Source organism: Rhinopithecus roxellana, chromosome 22 (genome assembly GCF_007565055.1).
Source record: "Rhinopithecus roxellana isolate Shanxi Qingling chromosome 22, ASM756505v1, whole genome shotgun sequence".
NCBI classification, from domain to species: domain Eukaryota; kingdom Metazoa; phylum Chordata; class Mammalia; order Primates; family Cercopithecidae; genus Rhinopithecus; species Rhinopithecus roxellana.
The window spans coordinates 4723445-4742254 of NC_044570.1; positions in this window are offsets into that span (position 1 = coordinate 4723445).

Genomic DNA, 18810 nt, shown 5'->3' on the forward strand with positions numbered 1-18810 from the left:
ATATGTATACATGAGCCATGTTGGTGTGCTGCACCCATTAACTCATCATTTGCACTAGGTATATCTCCTAATGCTATCCCTGCCCCCTCCCCATCCCCACTATAGGACCCGGTGTGTAATGTTTCCCTTCCCGTGTCCAAGTGACCTAATTGTTCAATTCCCACCTATGAGTGAGAACATGCTGTTATTTGGTTTTCTGCTCTTGCAGTAGTTTGCTGAGAATGATGGCTTCAAGCTGCATCCATGTCCTACAAAGGACTGCAAACTCATCCTTTTTTATGGCTACACAGTATTATATATTGTATATGTGCCCCATTTTCTTAATCCAGTCTGTCACTGATGGATATTTGGGTTGATTCCAAGTCTTTGTTATTGTGAATGGTGCAGCAGCAGGACTTACAATCCTTTGGGTATGTCCCCAGTAGTGGGATGGCTGTGTCTAATGGTATTTCTTATTCTAGATCCTTGAGGAATCGCCACACTGCTTTCCACAATGTGAACTAGTTTACAGTCCCACCAACAATGTAAAAGTGTTCCTCTTTCTCCATATCCTCTCCAGCACCTGTTATTTACTGATTTTTTTAATTTTTGAGACCGAGTCTTTGTCTGTCCCCCAGGCTGGAGTGAAGTGGTGTGATCTCGGTTCACTGCCAGCTCTACCTCCAAGTTTCATGCTAGTCTCCTGTCTCAGCCTCCTCAATACCTTGGAATACAGGTGCTTGCTCTCAGACCTGGCTTTTTGTTGTTGTTGTTGCTGTATTTTCGGTAGAGATGGAGTTTTGCCATGTTAGCCAGGATGATCTCCATCTCCTGACCTCATGATCCACCTTCGTCAGCCTCCCAGAGCACTGGGATTATAGGCATGAGCCACCGTGCCTGGCTGGTTTGGTTGTCCATTACATTGCTTTATACTTTCCTCATTGGAAAAATATTATTTCAATTTCTAAATGTACAAAAACATTTTGGCGGTAATTGTGTGAAAATTCTTGTGAAACATACAATTCTCTAAACTAACTATGCATTTATTATTTACAAGTTGGCTCCTCCTCCAATAAATTTTTTAACATTCTACCTTATCATTCAGCATTAAGCTTTATCTACTCTAAAGAAAATCTTACCATATAATTGAAAACCTGGATCATTTTTTACACCAGATTTTGTTTCTCATATTGATAATTCCAATAATTAGGAAGGCCAAGGGAAAAAGAACACTTGAGGCCAGGAATTTGGAACGCAGTTTGGCAAAATACTGAAACATTCTCCTAACAAAAAGTTTGTAAAAATTAGAAGGATGTGGTAGCTCAGCATCCTTTATGAGGCCAGGTTGGATGTATCACTGTAGTCCTCGAATTTGAGGGCAGCCCGAGTAACACAGCAAGATTCTGTCTCTATGAAAAAATGAAAATATAATAAGTTATCAGTTGAGCCTACTGGGCTTTCGGTCTAGAGGCAGCTAACTGGGAGATTGAGGAAGCAGGATGACATGAGTCCAGTAGTTAGAAGCTGTAGTTAGCGACAATGGCACCACTGAATTCATTCTGGCTAGAGTATTATAGACTTTGTCTCTTAAAAGAAAAAGTAAAATGACCATAGTCCTAAGTTAGTACTGATTGTAAAAGTGTAGAATACATTACAATAACCTGACTTCACAGCTCTTTCAGCATTGCTTATATTAAAATACGTTGATAGTGTTATTGAACTAAAAAGTGTTTCATATAAATTTTCAGAGACCTGCACACATTTGCAATTTACTTACTTCTTAACTTGACTGTGAAACTAAAGTCGCAGAGCTGTAATAATTAATCTCATATTTCTACTACTTTAGTATATTTTCATGCACTTACAAAGATATATGCTAGACTGGGCAATTTATAAGAGGAAGAGGGTTTTATTGACTTAAAGATTTATGTGTCAGGCGAGGCAAAGAGGAGCAAGTCATAGCTTACAGAGTTGGCAGCAAGCAAAGAGAGAGCTTGTGCAGGGAAACACTGATGTTTAAAGCCATCAGATGTAATGAGACTTATTCACTGTCACAAGAACAACACACACAGAAAAACAAGAAACCTGCCCCCATAGTCATTACTCTCTATCTCATCCCACCACCACCACATGTGAAAATTCAAGATAAAATTTGAGTGGGGCCAGAGTCAAATCATATCATTCCAACCCTGGCCCCTCTAAAATCTCAAATCCTCACATTTCAAAACCAGTCATGCTTTTCCAATGGTACTTCAGTGTCTTAGCTCGTTCAAGCAATAACTCAATAGTTCATAGTCTGATAGTTTCTCTGAGACAACGCAAGTGATTTCTGCATATTAACCTGTAAAATATAAAGCAAGTTAGTTACTTCCCAGATACAGGTGAGTAGTGGAATTGGGAAAATATAGATGTTGCAAATATGAGAAAATGTCCAGAATAAAGGGGTTACTGGCCCTAAGTACCTCTCAAATCCAATGAGGCATGAAAAACTTAAGACTCCAGGATGACCTTCTTTAACTTAATGTCTCATATCCAGGTCATGCTGATGCAAGAGGTGGGTTTCCACAGTCTTGTGCAGTTCCTCTGATGAGACTTTACAGGGTGCAGCCTTTCTCCCAACTGCTTTTAGCAGCCTGACATTGAGTGTCTCTGGGATTTTCTGGGCACCCTTAAAGTTGTCAATGGATCTACGGTTCTTAGGTCTGGAGGATGAAAACACTCTTTTCCCAGCCCCACAATCATCATCTATGTCACCACTTGTGTTTTCAGTGGTAGAAATACTGTTACTGATGACAGGGAGCAGGCAGAGCTGCTGGATCACAGAATGTATTTGAGAAGCAGCACCAGTGTCTTTGAGCCCCACAAATCTTTTCGTTGACTGGGGTCCAAGAGGGGCAGAAATTCCCACTCAGTAAGTGTTTCACAAGCTGAGATAAGAAAAAACACTTTCCTTAAAATATTTATAGAATATAGTAGAGTATTAAATTTTCATGTGTTAATGGCAGGCTTAGCTTTAATCATTATGGTTTTACTCATTAAAAACTTCTGCATTTAAAATGAGTGTATTCAATTGATTGCCATTAGAACTTTATATAAACAAAACATTAGAGATTTCCCAGTTTTAATTGACATTGTTCTGACTCATAAAAACTATAACTTTCACATCAATATCTGCTTTCTTTCCTCAGTAAAGAATGATAATGGCTTTGTCTGCACTCAGAGTTGTGTGAGATGAAGTCAATGAGATGGTGTGTTTAAAATCATGGCAGAAGTATAAATTCTTCTTTACTTAGTGTAATACTGAATACCACTTAACACATCAATCCACCTTAGAGGTGGACTACATGAATGAGAGCGTATTGAACTGCAAGTTATGTAGCTACCAACAGAATTAAGTGATTTTTCATCAACTGACACATGTGTGACTAAGGACAAAACAAAGTTAACAATATAGTCTATTGTGTGTACTCGTTTGTGTAAAAATGAACAAATAGTATATAGATGGTTTACTGCAAGCACAGAGATAACCCTGGAGCAAGAATATACAATTAGTGGTCAGTTAATAATTGCTAGTTCATATTCTCTTAGTATTTGAAATTATACATTAGCCATGAAAAACTGTTAGCTGAAGTGTTTAACAACAGCAGTGCTATCTTAAAAAATCTCATTGCAAATAGTATTTACTATGTCAATACAGTCATTAAATAAATTAACCAAAAAGTGTATTTAAAAAGCAAACTTTCCCCCCTCTACACAGATCTCACAAGACAAATAAAGGCCTGATCCTTTAAGCAGTGAGTTTCCCTGGACACTCCAACAATATGCTAGAAAAAAATACACAGAAAGAAATATATAAATATAATTTCATATTTAAGAATTAAAGGTCTATACAGAATACGTCTGTGATTGATATACTTAACCCTCACATTTCTCGTGAAATACACTAAACTTTATGTTATTAAGTGTTAATTTACTTACATGACCTCCCACTTTGAGTTTCAGTTTTGTGTAAGCTTGAAACATTGCTACCCTTTTTGTGGAACATATCAGGACAGTTAGAAGTAATAAAATGCACTCAAAGTTTCCCTTCCCATATCATGATTTTCAAAACCATATCCTTCTTAGAGTTTAGCTAAAGTGACATGAAGTAACTTCAATTTCAGGCTTATGAAATTCTTTTCAATGTATGCATTTTAAATATTAACTTTTTATAGCATTCAATTTGGCTCCTTCTTAATGTAACATTTCAGTATTTTTTTTCATGTATGATTTAAAAGCTCACTGTGTTAAGCTGCCAAAACCAACAACAGGATAGCAGTAAAGAAATGCATCTTCTTCAAAAAATTTATATTCTCTCACAAAAACTCTTCTAATTACATACCTGATGGCTACAAAATTTTGGGCTAGTTGTCCAAAAACAAAGAAAAAAAAAATCACGAGTAACTTTTTTTCTAAATGAAAAAATGAAAGAAAAGAAAAAAAAAATTAAACCAAACTAAATGAATATTAATGAATAGAAGTGGCTTTATAATGTAAGCTTCTCACTAGTTATTGCTTTGTCTGTGTCATATATTACAATCAAAGAGCCTACTCTGTTTATTAGATTTATTACACGGTCTATAGCTAGTGCTACAAGTAGCTCAACACCAGGATTCAGGGTAGCGGGTGAGCTACAGATTGGAACGACCTGCTCTGCTGGCAGTTCTTACTTCTCATACATTGCAAGTGAATTTTGATGCAGGGAAGATGACAATGTCAATTAATTTTTAGGAAGTGAGAGAAAGTAATCACAATAGTCGTTCAAGAAAACTTAATAGACCCTTGAGAAACTTTTCTGCAATTTCTTTATAGAAAGACTCAAGAAAGACCCTTAGAAACACCCTGTATATCAATGAATGTAATTAATTTCCAAAGTCATATTTTTAAAGAAATTTTAAAAACCTGAGACTTTTACATAAAAGGAAAATTATGTTCTGAATAGAATAACTTTTTAATTACACACTAATAGAAATACAAACATTTTCAATGAAAATAATGCATTAAAATTATATTATTTTTCCTGACTTATGAGACATATGAAGAAACTCATAAAACTATGATAGAGAACAAAGCTTTGAAAGATGTATATGTTTTTCAGCTAGGAATTCAGTCAAGTGCCAGGCATACTGATTCACACCTATAATCCCAGGACTTTCAGATAATATGGCAGGAAGATTACTTGACATCAGCAGTCTGAGACTAGTCTGACCAACATGGTGAAACTCCATCAGATGTGTTGGTGCACAGGTGTAATCTCAGCTTAATCAAAAGGCTGAGGTAGATTAATCCCTTGAAGCTGGGAGGCAGAGGCTTGCAACATGCCAAGATGGCACCACTGCACTCCAGCTGAGGAGACTGTGTAAGATTCCATCCGCAAAGTGAAAGGAAAGAAATTCAATCAACCAAAAATTGAAATACACTACTTTCCTACTTATTTACTTTTCAGTGCAGTTTATCAAAACTCTGATTTGTAGTTACTTTATGAAATGTCTTAAGTAAGGTGTGACACACTTTGTGAAATTAATATAACTGCTACAAAAAGGAATGCTTTTTAATTTTTAGTTTATTTAATTGTATTTTATATTAATTTCAAGGTATATATGCAGGACATGTGTGTTTACTTCACAGGGAAACGTGTGCCATGGTTGTTCACTGAACCCATCAACCCATCACCTAGGTATTTTAGCCCTGCCTAAATTAGCTATTTGTCCTGAAGCTGTTTTTATCTCTGCCCCCTGACAAACCCAGATGTGCGTGGTTCACCTCCCTGTGTCTATGTGTCTTAGATGTTCAGTTCCCAGGCATGAGTGTGAACATGCCACGTTTGTTTTCTGTTTCTATTTTAGTTTGCTGAGGATGATGGCTAAGTTTCATTCATGTCTCTTCATGGAGGATGATTTTGTTCTTTTGTATGGTTGCATATGATTTTGTGGTGTATTAGGTACCACACTTTCTTTATCCAGTCTGTCACTGATGGACCTTTGGGTTAACTCCCATTTATTTGATAATGTGAATAGAGCAATAATACACATAGGCATGCATGCCTCCTTGTAATGGAATGACCTTTTTTTCGAGAGGGGGCTGGGGGTCTATACACCCAGTAATGAAATTGCGGAGTACAGTAGTATTTCTCATTCTAGATACTTGACGAATTGCCACACACTTTTCTACATTGACTGTACTAATTTACGTTTCAAACAACAGTGTGAAAGCATTCCTATAAATTCACTACCTCACTACCATCTGTTGTTTTGTGGGATTTTCCGTAATCACCGTTTATACTGGCCCAGGATGGTATCTCATTACAGTTCAGATTTCTGTTTCCTTCATATTTAGGGATGTTGAACTTTTTGAGATGAAGATGGAAGACCTGTAACTTTTTCTTACCCCAATTTGGCCTTTTTTTTTTTTTTTTTTTTTTTTTTGACGGAGTCTCGCTCTGTCGCCCAGACTGGAGTGCAGTGGCCGGATCTCACCTCACTGCAAGCTCCGCCTCCCGGGTTTACGCCATTCTCTCGCCTCAGCCTCCCGAGTAGCTGGGACTACAGGGGCCCGCCATCTCGCCGGGCTAATTTTTTGTATTTTTTTAGTAGAAACGGGGTTTCACCGTGTTAGCCAGGATGGTCTCGATCTCCTGACCTCGTGATCCGCCCATCTCGGCCTCCCAAGTGCTGGGATTACAGGCTGGAGCCACCGCGCCCGGCCCAATTTGGTCTTTTTATACCGACTCTTAAATGCCCATTTCACCTGTGTTTCTACACTATCCTGCAAGTAGGAAAAGTATTATGGGCTTAATCTATACGATAGAGATAGTCATCGATTTTGCTTCCACAAGACACAAACATATTTGGGTATTTCTTCCATGTAAAAAGGAGATACAATTTCACTTAATGGAAAAGGCCTGAAATGCTGCTCATCATCCTACAATGCCCAGTCAAAGCTTCTCAGAAAAAGAAATTACATGAGTATAAAATGTCAAAATCCAGCGATCAGCAATTCTGTTCCACGAGTAAGCTTTATAATCTACTGGAAGAGCGCTAACTTGAAGCCCAATGTCATGAATTACAGAAGTATATTCTCGTAGACTATATGTCTATGTAACTAAGAGAGATAGGGTGGTTCAATGAAAATACCAATCTTTCAACTTTAATTATTAAAAGATTTTGAAATATAATGATTTTCAAATAAGGTTTAAAGGTTTCCAAATTGTAGGAGACTGAATTATATGTATTTCAAGATCCAATAGAATAAAAGCATTTAAACCCAACTAGCTACACTCCTTTTGTCTTGGGACTTTGGGGGAGTCACCTTGAAAGTTGTAAAAATGTGTGACCAGTGGTGCCTTTGCCTGAGTTTTGCTCAGGCCTGCTAAGCTTGCTCTACCCACTCTGCCTGGGAGGCTGCACTCAGGTTGCCTTCTGGGCCAGGATTTAACACCTAGCAGGGGCAAACGTGAGGTAGAGTAGCTAGTGGTGTATCAGCAAGTGTGAGTTCCAGCCGCTGTGCACGGCAAGGCCTTCCAGCTGTGGCAAAGCAGGAAATTTTACATGCCAACAGAAGTACCATCTCTCTGAGAAGCAGCAACTGGACCAGGCATACTGGAAGCAACTTCCACAGCTGATACTAGAGAATGCACTGGTTCCCAGAAGTTTGGGGATGCCAGAAATAGCAAAACCCTAAAGAGGGTGTCACAGCCCTGGCTTTCAGAGACCCTAGATCTGTGCACCCTGAAGGACCACAGCTGTCCTCTTATTTTTCCTTTCACAGTGTGATGGGCAACAGACAACGTTTTATCCCTGTGGGTGTCACAGTTCTTTCAGCTCCAACATTCAGTGATTCTCAAATAGCTTTTCTCCATCCAGGAGCATTCCAATAGGCGGACAAGTGGAGAGTGAGAAACGTATAGATAAGATTTGCTGAGGGGCAGAACTCAAATGAGATCCCCATTGGGTAGCTCCACTCCACAGGCTGGATGTTCTGATGAGTGTCCAGTTCACAGCAGACAGATGACTTTACAGTGGGCAGCTCCTCTACAGGCAAGCTGTCAAGGGTTGGTGTCGAACTCTCAGTAGGAAAGAAATCCTGGACTTGGTAGCTTCTGCATTGAGCTAATCATCCTATGAGATGTTAAACCCTCCGCAGAGAGAAAACCCTGGATTGGGTAGGACCCCTTCACACCTAGAGGTCCCAACATCAGCTAAACCTTCAGAAAGAAAAGACCCTCATGTTGGTAGCTCTTCTCTCTTTCTTTTCATCACGTTATCTCCCCAGTTTTCAACAGAGTCTGTGGTGGGTAGCTCCAGCCCACTGCTGATAGTCCTGACGTCTCCTCAGCTTGCAGCAGAGAGATGGCCTTTGAGTGGGGAGCTTCTCTCCACAGCTGGTCATCTGAAAAGTCCTCGAATCTGGCTGAGTCCAGGGATATGACGTGCTTCAAAGGAAAGAAAGTTCTTGCTGAATGGATTATTTGGCAACAACGGGTGCCTTTCAGAAAAGCACCATTGGTTTCCATTCTTGACCATCAGCCTAGGACCCAGACATCAGGCTGTCACCAGCTTGAATGTGGAGCCTTAGTGGGGACCAGAAAATTTATTGCCACAGGCCTCTAATGGGTAATACCGAGTGTCAACTTGACTGCCTTAAGAGACACAGAGTATTAGTTTGGCATGTGTCTGTGTGAGTGTTGCCTAAAAGAGAGTAACAGTTGGGTCAGTGGGCTGAAGAAGGCAGAAGCACCCTTAATCTGGTGGCACAATCTATTCACTTCCAGAGAATATAAAACAGGCAGAAAAATGTGACTAGGTGTGATGGGTTTAGCCACACTCTGTGCTAACTGCTCTGCGTCCTGACATATTGGACCCCAAGTTCTTCAGTTTGGGGACTGAGACTGGCCCTTGTTGCTCTTCAATTTGCTGAGAACCTACTCTCTGACGTTGTAATGGTGTAATTTAGTACTTAATAGACTGCTAAAATACTGTCCCTGTGACAGAACCTTGAGTAATACAGATTTTGGAACCCGAAGTGGTTCTAGAAAAATAGAATATGAAAAAGGAAGGTGTTTCATTGGGTTTGGAGTTTCTGTGGTTGGCTGATAATTTAATTTGATGTATCAATGCTAAGGGCTCTACTTCTCATAATATGGAGAACACTGATATTCCTTGGTGGACACTGTGTATAGAGTTATACAAGGTAAATGCATTTGACACTCCCAAATCAGCGATTGTGAGAGGCAAGGAGTTTAGTTACTCTCTGCATAATATCTTTGACCATAGGTGGAGAACCAGGGATCAGAATAAAGCTGCTTGGTAGCCCTTAAGTTCATGGGCAAAATGATGAGAGGTAATGATGAATTCAGAAATTCTGTCTCCCAAATTTGAAAGCAGCTACTGAGTGCCAAGTCTGCTATTTTTGTCCTGAGTGATAGTCTTATCAACTGTAGAGAAAGAGCCAAAATTCCAGACTCTTATCATGTAAGTGACTGACCTTCAATGAAAGATGCATGCACATCCTCAAAATGTGTCTACAGTTACAGTGAGGGCATTGATTGAATAGAATGGAGTCCTGCAACTCAGAATAAGGATGTGTGGGAGGACTCTGATGAAGCTGAGGATACTGAGTATGTAAATTCTGATGAAGCTTTTTGGGCGAAAGGAACAGCTTTCTCATCTCCAGAAGAGCCAGTATTGTCTTTCTGATGCATGCTGTCATCAGTCCATCCAACTCAGTCTTAAGAGATAAACCCTGCACCGGATGAGGCAACAGGTAGTGCCTTCCCTGAGGCAGTTGCCAGGCAAGATAATATTGATTCTTCTCAGAAGCTATCCCAAACACCTCTGTTTTTTTTTTTTTTTTTCTATACATGGCTAGAATGCTGTGGTGGGCTCCTAGAAGTGATATAGAGAGCGTGACCCATGAGGTGGTGTGCTACACAGACACACACATCGCACACACACAAAAGTTCGAGTTACCTCATTTATATGAACATCAATCTAGAGAACAGGCATGGGAATAGATATTATGTGTATGGGATTATGTTAATGGAAGGAACATAGATGTTATCAGGCTGAATTTACTGATTAGGGCCCATGAAGTAGTGACTTTGTGTTTAATGAGGCAGCTTAGGGAGTTACAAAAGGTAAAATTAAAGTTCTAATAGTTAATTTTCTTAATTAGCTGAAATGTGGATTAAAAGATGGCCCTGTATGAGTGAGCTGGAAATACCTGGCCTACATTAGCTAAATGGAGAGGAGGAGATACAAAAGCATAGGGAGATTGGGATGCTGAAGTAGACTCATCCTTTAGACTTACTCATCCAATCTGGTAGGGTCCAGAACACATACCCTCATCCAATGCCTTGTGATACAGATTTGGGAGGTCAGCACCTGCATTTTTGAATATCCCTATAATTGCTTTTCTCTGGAAACCACAGTAACTCAACTCCAAAATTTAAATACGATGAGAAAGTTTGGATCCCCATGTGACGGGGCCAAGGGGCAGCATTCAACCATCCAAGGCAATGTGGGCACAATGTGGGATAGTGGCCGTCAGAATAATGTGGCTTGTGTAGAGCTGTGTTGTTGATTATTTAATCATGTTGTTCCTGGAAGTGAAATTGATGGAAAGCCTACTGCATTCATACTCACAATATACATACAGAAATCCCTGGGTCATAGGGAAAAAGACAATTCTGAATGATGAAAACAGTGAAGTACAGACCCCCCCATCAATTTCCATTCTAGAGCCAGATTAAAGACCCGGAACTCCCTGAATGAAAGGGAGGCTGGGTTCCCTTGACCAAGAAACCCACTATGTAAATGACGATTTATGCAGTGAATTTTTACACCATCTTTCCCCAAGGAGACTAGGCTTTTTCTCAAGATAACTGTGCATTAGGGAAAGGAAAATAATTAGACTTTTCAGAAACTACTGGACTTTAGTTCAGTGTTGATGTGGGTTCCAGGGGACCAAAGATGTCATCGTGGTCCTACAATTAAAGTAGGAGCTCAGGGAGGTCAGGTAATTAATACGGCTTTAGCTTAGTACACCAGATTTACAGAGTGTCCAGTGAGTCCCTGGAGTCATCCTGTGGTCATTTTCCCAGTGCTGAAATGATAACTGATATAGATAGACGTAGCAGCTGTCAGAATCCCACACTTCCATGACTTGCAGGGAGAGGGCTGTGACAATAAGGAAGGTCAAATGAAAGCCACTAGAGCTTCCCCCTACCTAGAAAAATAGTAAATAAGAAACAGCATCAAAACCCTGAGAAGATTGCAAAGATGGGTGCCACCATCAAAAATTTCAAAGATGCCAGGGTGGTAATTACCAGCACGTCCTCATTCAACTCTCCCATTTAGCCTGTGCAGAAGACAGGTGGATGTTGGAGGATGACATTGGAGAATTATAACAAGGAAATGGTGAATCAACTTGCAGCTGTTGTACTAGATGTGGTTTATTGTTTGAGCAAATTAGCACATCTACTGCTATGTGGTATGCAGTCATTCACTTGGCCAATGGCCTTTTCTTTATTCATGTATATATGGACCACCACAGGGAATCTGCCTTCAGCTGGAAAGGCCAGCAACATGCATTCATTATCCTTCCTCTGGGGTATAACAACACTCTGGTATCCTGTCATAATCTTATTCAGAGAGACCTGGATTGTTTTCGCTTCTGTAAGATACCACATTGGTCCATCACATTTATAAAATTAGACTGATTTGATGAGTGAACAAGAAGTAGCGAGCGTACTTTGAATTATTGGTGGGATATTTATGTAACAGAGGATGGAAAATACATCTAAATTTCAGACATCTTGTACCTCAGTAATGTTTCTGAGGGTCCAGTCTTTTGAATCCTGTCAAAATATCTTATCCAGGGTAAAGAACAAGTTGTTGTATGAGACCCTCTTCTAACCAAGAAAGAGGCACAATGCCAACTAGTCCTATTCGGATTTTTGAAGAAGCACATTTTTCATTTGAATATGTTCCCCTGCCCCATGTACTGAGTGACCCAAACGACTGCTCGCTTTCAGGGGCATCCATATTTGGAAAAGACTCTGCAACTACTGCAGACTCCGGTGCAAACCCATCTACCTCTTGGGCCATGTACACCAGCAGATTCAATGGTGCTTGAGGTTTCAGTGGCAGACAGGAATGCTGTTTGGAGACCAGAGCTACAGAACAGTGGCAGCGGTGTCCTGCTTATTAAATCTACCAGTCTTACCATGTTTCCCATTATCCTGAAGCAGCTGGATTAATAGAATGGTGAAATGGCTTTTTGAAGTTTCAATTGCAATGCCAAATATGTGACAATACTTGCCAGTGCTCCCACAGGTGAATCACAGCACAGGCTTTTAGGATGTTTAAGCAAGGCACTGTCATCTTCTGCAGATAACTCCTATTCCTTGGAGACACAGCTCTTGACCCATTGATGGGCTTAGCTATAAATCGAACATTTGACTATTGGTCATCATGTCACCATGTGAACTACACTGTCTATCATGACCTTGGTGCTTTCTGAAACATTGAGTCATAAAGTAGGTTGTGGACAGCAGCATTTCATCATCAAATGGACGTGGTATACACATGACCAGGCTTGAGCAGGTGCTAAGGCACAACTATGTTACATGAGAAAGTAGCTCAAATACCCACCATCTCTACTCCAGCCACCTGACCTTCTATCCATCAGCCTGTACCGATGACCTCATGGGAAGATCCCTATGACTTGACAGAGGAACAGAAGACAGAGTGCTTTTTCACAGATGGTTCTGCACAATATCCAGCCACTACCCTAAATAGGACAGCTGAAGCACTAGAGCCCCTTTCTAGGACACCCCTAGAGGACAGTGGTGAGGAGAAATCTTCCCAGTGGGCAGAATTTTGAATAGTGAACCTGGTTGCACACATTGTGTTGGAGGAAAAATGGCCAAATTTCTGACTCTAAACTGGTTCTTGATCGAAAGTCAATGGTTTGGCTGGATGTCAGACACTTATGAGATGCATGACTAGAATATTGGTGACAAAGAAATTTGGGAAAGAGGTAGGTGGACGGAGCTTTGTGAGTGGTCAAAAGCTGTGAAAACACTTGTATTCCATCTGAGTGCTCACCAAAGAGAGACCTCAGTGGATAAATGGTTCAATAATCAAGTGGATAGAAACACTTGTTCAGGGGAGACCCTCTGTCTCTTTCCTCACCCACCCCTCTTATTGTCCGATGGGTCCATGAACAAAGTGGCCATGTGGCAGGAATTGAGATTACACATGTGCTCAGCAACATAGACTTCCACTCACACAGGCTCACCTAGCTATGGATGGCCACTGCTGAGTGTACAGTTTGCCAGCAGCAGAGATGAAAACTGAGCCCTCAGTGTGACCCAGTTTCTCAGGGTGATCAGCCATCTATCTGATGACAGATTAATTATATTGGACCTCTTTCATCAAGGAAATGTCAGAGACTTGTCCACACGGGAAAAGACACCTAATGTGGAAATGGGTTTCCCCATTGTGCACGCAATGCTTCTGCCAAGACTCACATTCACAGACTCACAAAATGCCTTATTCACCATTATGGCACTCAACACAACATCGCCTCTGACCAGCGCACTCATACTGCAAATGAAGTGCAGCCATGGGCTCCCACTCATTAAATCTACCGGTCTTACCGTGTTTCTCATTTCCCTGAAACAGCTAAACTACTAGAAATGTGAAGTGTCCTTTTGACGTTATAACTGCAGTGCCAACTATGTGACAATACTTTGCAGGGCTGTGGCAAAGTTCTCCAGAAGACCATGTATTCTCTGAATCAGCATCCAGTATATATCATTGTTTCTTCCATAGACAAATTCATGGGTCCAGGAATCAAGCGATGAAAATAGAAATTTCACCAGTCACTATCACTCTTGGTGTTTCACTAGCAACATTTTTCTCTTTCTTTTTTTCTCTTTCTTTCTTTCTTTCTTTCTTTCTTTCTTTCTTTCTTTCTTTCTTTCTTTCTTTCTTTCTTTCTTTCTTTCTTTCTTTCTTTCTTTCTTTCTTTCTTTCTTTCTTTCTTTCTTTCTTTCTTTCTTTCTTTCTTTCTTTCTTTCTTTCTTTCTTTCTTTCTTTCTTTCTGACATTATGCTCTGCTGGCCTAGAGAAGACTTAGTTCCCTGGGGGAAAATGCTGCCTCTGCAAGAAACAATAATGATTTCATTAAACTAGAATTCAAGATTGCCACCTGGAGACTTTGGTCTGCTTCTGATTTCATCAACATTCTAAGAAGGCAGTTACAGTGTTGACTGGGGTGATTGACCTGACCTATCAAGATAAAATCAGCCTACTGCTCTGCAATAGAGGGAAGGAAGAGTAAGCATGAAATACAGAAGATGCATTAGGACATGTCTTAGAATTACCATGACATATGATTAAGGTCAAGGGGAAACTACAACAGCCCTATCCTGAGAGGACTACAGTTGGATGAGACTATTCAGATAGTAAGGTTTGGGTCACTCTCCAGGATAACAACAACAATGACAACAAAACAATAAAACCACAACCTGCTGAAGTGCTTACTGCAGGAAAAGGGAACAAAGAATGGGTAGTAGAAGTTAGTCATTCATACCTGCTCGAAACACGTGACCAGCTGCAGAAATGAGGACACTAATTGTCTTAAGTATTTCCTCCTTCTTCTGTGAAAAAAAAAAAAAAAAAAAAGTTTGTGCAGGTATACACATGTATAAGAAAATATCTTTTTGTTTTTCTTTATCAGGTTACATAAGATTTAATGAGTTCTTATCAGCATTTGTGTATTGTAAACGGTGAAATAGTGTTTGGATTGGGATTGTAAAAATATAATTTTATTATGTTAGGAAGAATTATGACCTCATTTTTGTCTGTATTTGAAGAGTGTGTATTATTGCAGGAGATGTATATTGATTCAAGTTGACAAGGGGTAGACTTCTGATGGTTAATATTGAGTGTCTATTTCATTGGATTGAGGATACAGAGTATTAATCCCGGATATGAGTCTTGAGTGTTTCCCAAAAAAAGATTAACATTTGAATCTATGGGAAGATCTACATTAATCTGTTGGGTAGAACTAATAAGCTTCTAGCAAATATGAAGCAGACAGAAACACATCAAAAAGTAAGATGGACCTAGCTTCCACAGCATGTATCTCTCTCCTATGCTGGATACTTCTTCCTGTCTGACACTGGACTCCAAGATCTTCAGTTTTGGGACTCCGACTTGCTCTCCTTGTTCTTCAATTTGTAGGCAGCCTGCTGTGATCATATACATAAGTACTTATAACCTCCGCTATGTACATATATATATATATATATATATGTGTGTGTGTGTGTGTGTGTGTGTGTGTGTGTGTGTGTACACAGACACAGTAAGTGTTCTCCAAAAGCATTCTTTGAATAAATAATGAAACTGTGAACCTTCTTTTAATAAGTCAGCTTTTTTTACGGTGGTTTTGTAAAGTAATTCCATACAAAAATTCGTGATATATATGTACATATATATATACAAACACACACACATATACACATACACATACACACACACATATACATACACATACATATGCATATGTGTTTCAGTGGTCCAAATGCTTGTCGGTAAAATATACACTTTCAAAGTATTCATTTTTCTATTTACTTACTGCCAAGTCTCTAGAACCTATATCAGGGGAGTTACTTAACATATGGTTACAATTAGTAAGTACTCTTCATTTCTTTAAAAACAAAGGGTGTATTATGTCTTCTTAGAAAATGACAATTTAAATTTCACAAAGATTTAGTAAATACTGATTCTGTAATCACTGTAAAATGTAGCCATTAAAATCAGGTTTAAATTTAAGTAATCTATAAAGCTTAACTACCTCAATGAAAAAGCTTTTACAAGTAATGATAGTAATAGTAATATTAAAACTGCCAGCACTTTGAAAAATCAGGAGGTCAGTCACAGACTTCAATAAATCTTCCTCTTTCACTACAAGCTTGACTTGAACAACTTTGATTCTACAAAGGAAGCCAGCTTCTGTACACAACTTAATATCTGTCAGTGCCTTGATTTCACACTCTCCGTATTGTTCCAAGATTGTGTCTAAACAGCAGAGCTCTCCCTTAGTATATTAAGCAAAAAACAAACAAACAAACAAACAAAAACTTGTCTTTTCATTTTAGGTATTGAATGATATTTTATTAACCTGGGAAAAAAGCTAGCCCTGTACGGGTAGGAAGAGTTCTGCCTTGTGGAGAAGGCTCTAGCATCAAGAAGAGTCCACAGGTCAGGGGCTAAGTGGGAAGAGAAGAAGCAGTGTAAATGTGGATAGTTACCGTGTTGTTGCCAGTTGCAAGAGTTCCGACACAAAGTTTTGATTCAAACAAAAACAGTTGTACCTTGTAGAAATTCACCTCCTTTTGGATTCGTATTAATATTTTCAGATATTTTTCCTATTACATCAATTTCCTCATTCATTGGTGTTTCTTTTCTCTTATCTACTATGCATTTTTAAATGTATTATTTTATTATGTTGGAAAAAGGTAGAGCACAGAGAATTCTGGTCAAAGATGCCCCAATTATGCAAACTTCTATCGAATACTTTCTTTAACAGTAGAAGATACTTGAGCATTAGTTCTAGAAAACAACTTTAGCAAAATTGGAAATCCTCTAACCCCAGCTTTAAGCCTTGAAAACTTGATTTTCATTTGACTCACCTACTGTAATATCCTAGTGTCATTCGTATTAGAAGCCTTTCTGAATGTACAATGTGTATTCATAATATGGTGTGCCAATGCACGTGTAGTCATGTCTATTATTTATTCCTTTCAACTGTAGTCAAGATTAGCTCTATCCCAAATGCCACTGATTGAGTTTTCTCTCTTGGTTCCTCCAAAACAGAGGCTGACTAGGGTTTTATTTTTTGCCATTAATGTTTTACAAAAATATTTTAAAATAATGGGAAGGAAAAGCAGAGAAGCAGAAAATGTATCCTTTTGTTTCTAATCATTGATTAACTGAACTGATCTTGCGTTACTGATGCTTACTCTAAGTTGAATCAATTGAACCTACTTAAGGTTTTTGAAAGTCTTCTGCTTTATAGAAACCAAAGTTGATGCTAAAAAAATCTTCAAAATATAATATCAAAGAGTTCTAAATGTGCATTTTTAAAAATAATTTTCTCAAGAGATGATTCAACATTGTTAATTTCTCAAAGGTACCTGAGACTCAAGATCTTAGGATATTTAGAAGCATTTCTAACCTCTTAGCAATATAGGCTAGTAACATTCTTACCAATTCCACTTCCAGTCACGAACCAGGCTTACAGTGAAATCTAAAATAAAATCTACAGAACTATTAAAACCTTATTCAATTAGATGAGCTCTGTGAGATTATCTTCTTAATTTTCCCCCTTCTACAGTCTCCTGCAGCCACAGTTAGCTGACCTTTTTTTAAAAAAAAAAATATTTAAACAGGCTTCTACCAGGAATCTTCGAACTTCTTGATCTTGCTGCATGCTTACATTATTTTCTTATTATTTTACTTAGATATTTCTTTGAAAGTCACTTTGTAAACCACTTATTGTATATTTTTTTTACATAAAACCAAAATGTACTTTACAACAGAGATTATAATCTCATACATTTTACATGTAATTGATGATTTCAATTAGCACAAAGCAACCAAAAACTTTATAACATAACCAGTGAAACAAAAACCTAGTATCTGGGATTCCAAATTGGATGTATAATATTCAGTTTTAGCATTTTAAACAATAGACAAAACATAAATCTCATAAATAACAATAAACTCTGAAATCAGAAAACACTCGGTGTTTCATAGCTAAAAATAAAAGCAAAACTGCAGGGCTAGAAGTTTCAAACAGTTCAAAGAAAAGAACAAAAAAAATTAAAACCATGAAACACAGTCTGGACCCTGAAAATCAATAGTTTATATCAACCAAGTAAACATTTAATAAGGAAAGACAATTACAAAATGATAAAATTTTCTTTGGTTTTGTTTTATTCTTTGTGGATTTCCGTATCACCTCCTAGTCACAGATGATGCCTTCAAAATTGAAATCTACATTGTCAAAGTGAGGACCTGAGTTCTGCTTCTGTAAAAAACAAAGAAGGACTTATGTGCTAAATTACTGTGTTTCTTTTTCCAGTATTTGGAAAGGATATATGAAAATTTGGTTAAATAATCATTTATTTCTCTTTTGTCTAACTCCGAAGTCACTCTCAGATAGAAATGCCAGCAATTGGTCACAAATGTTTAAGCTGTTGAGAAAAAAATTGCACTAGTTTTATATATTAGGCAAACTATAAACAAGAGCAAAAGATGGAGAGATTTGCCACTGCAAAAATATGAATATTAAAAAGCAGATTAATCTTTAACCACAATACAGTCAATGAGAGCCACATCAGAAAATATGATAGTCAATCAAGAACCAATACAAAAAAGCTGTAAAAACAGAAAGGGAACGACAACATGCTATGCAGAAGAAGGTCTTGATTAAAAGTAACAGGTGACTGCTCAGCAGAAACCACCGAAGTCAGAAGGTGTTGAGCTATCCAAGTTTTAATAGAAAAGAATGCTATCGGACCTGACATTTGTAACTGGTTAATTGATGCTCAAGCAAAAATATCTCGATAAAGAAAAGCTAACGGGAATTGTGACGAATGCTTCTCTAAAAGAAACATGTCATTATTATTACAACCCTGGCAATCTTAACTATTAGTGAACACTCTGTGTGCGCAGATAGAATGAGAAACAATAATATAAATTGGGAAGGATGGAA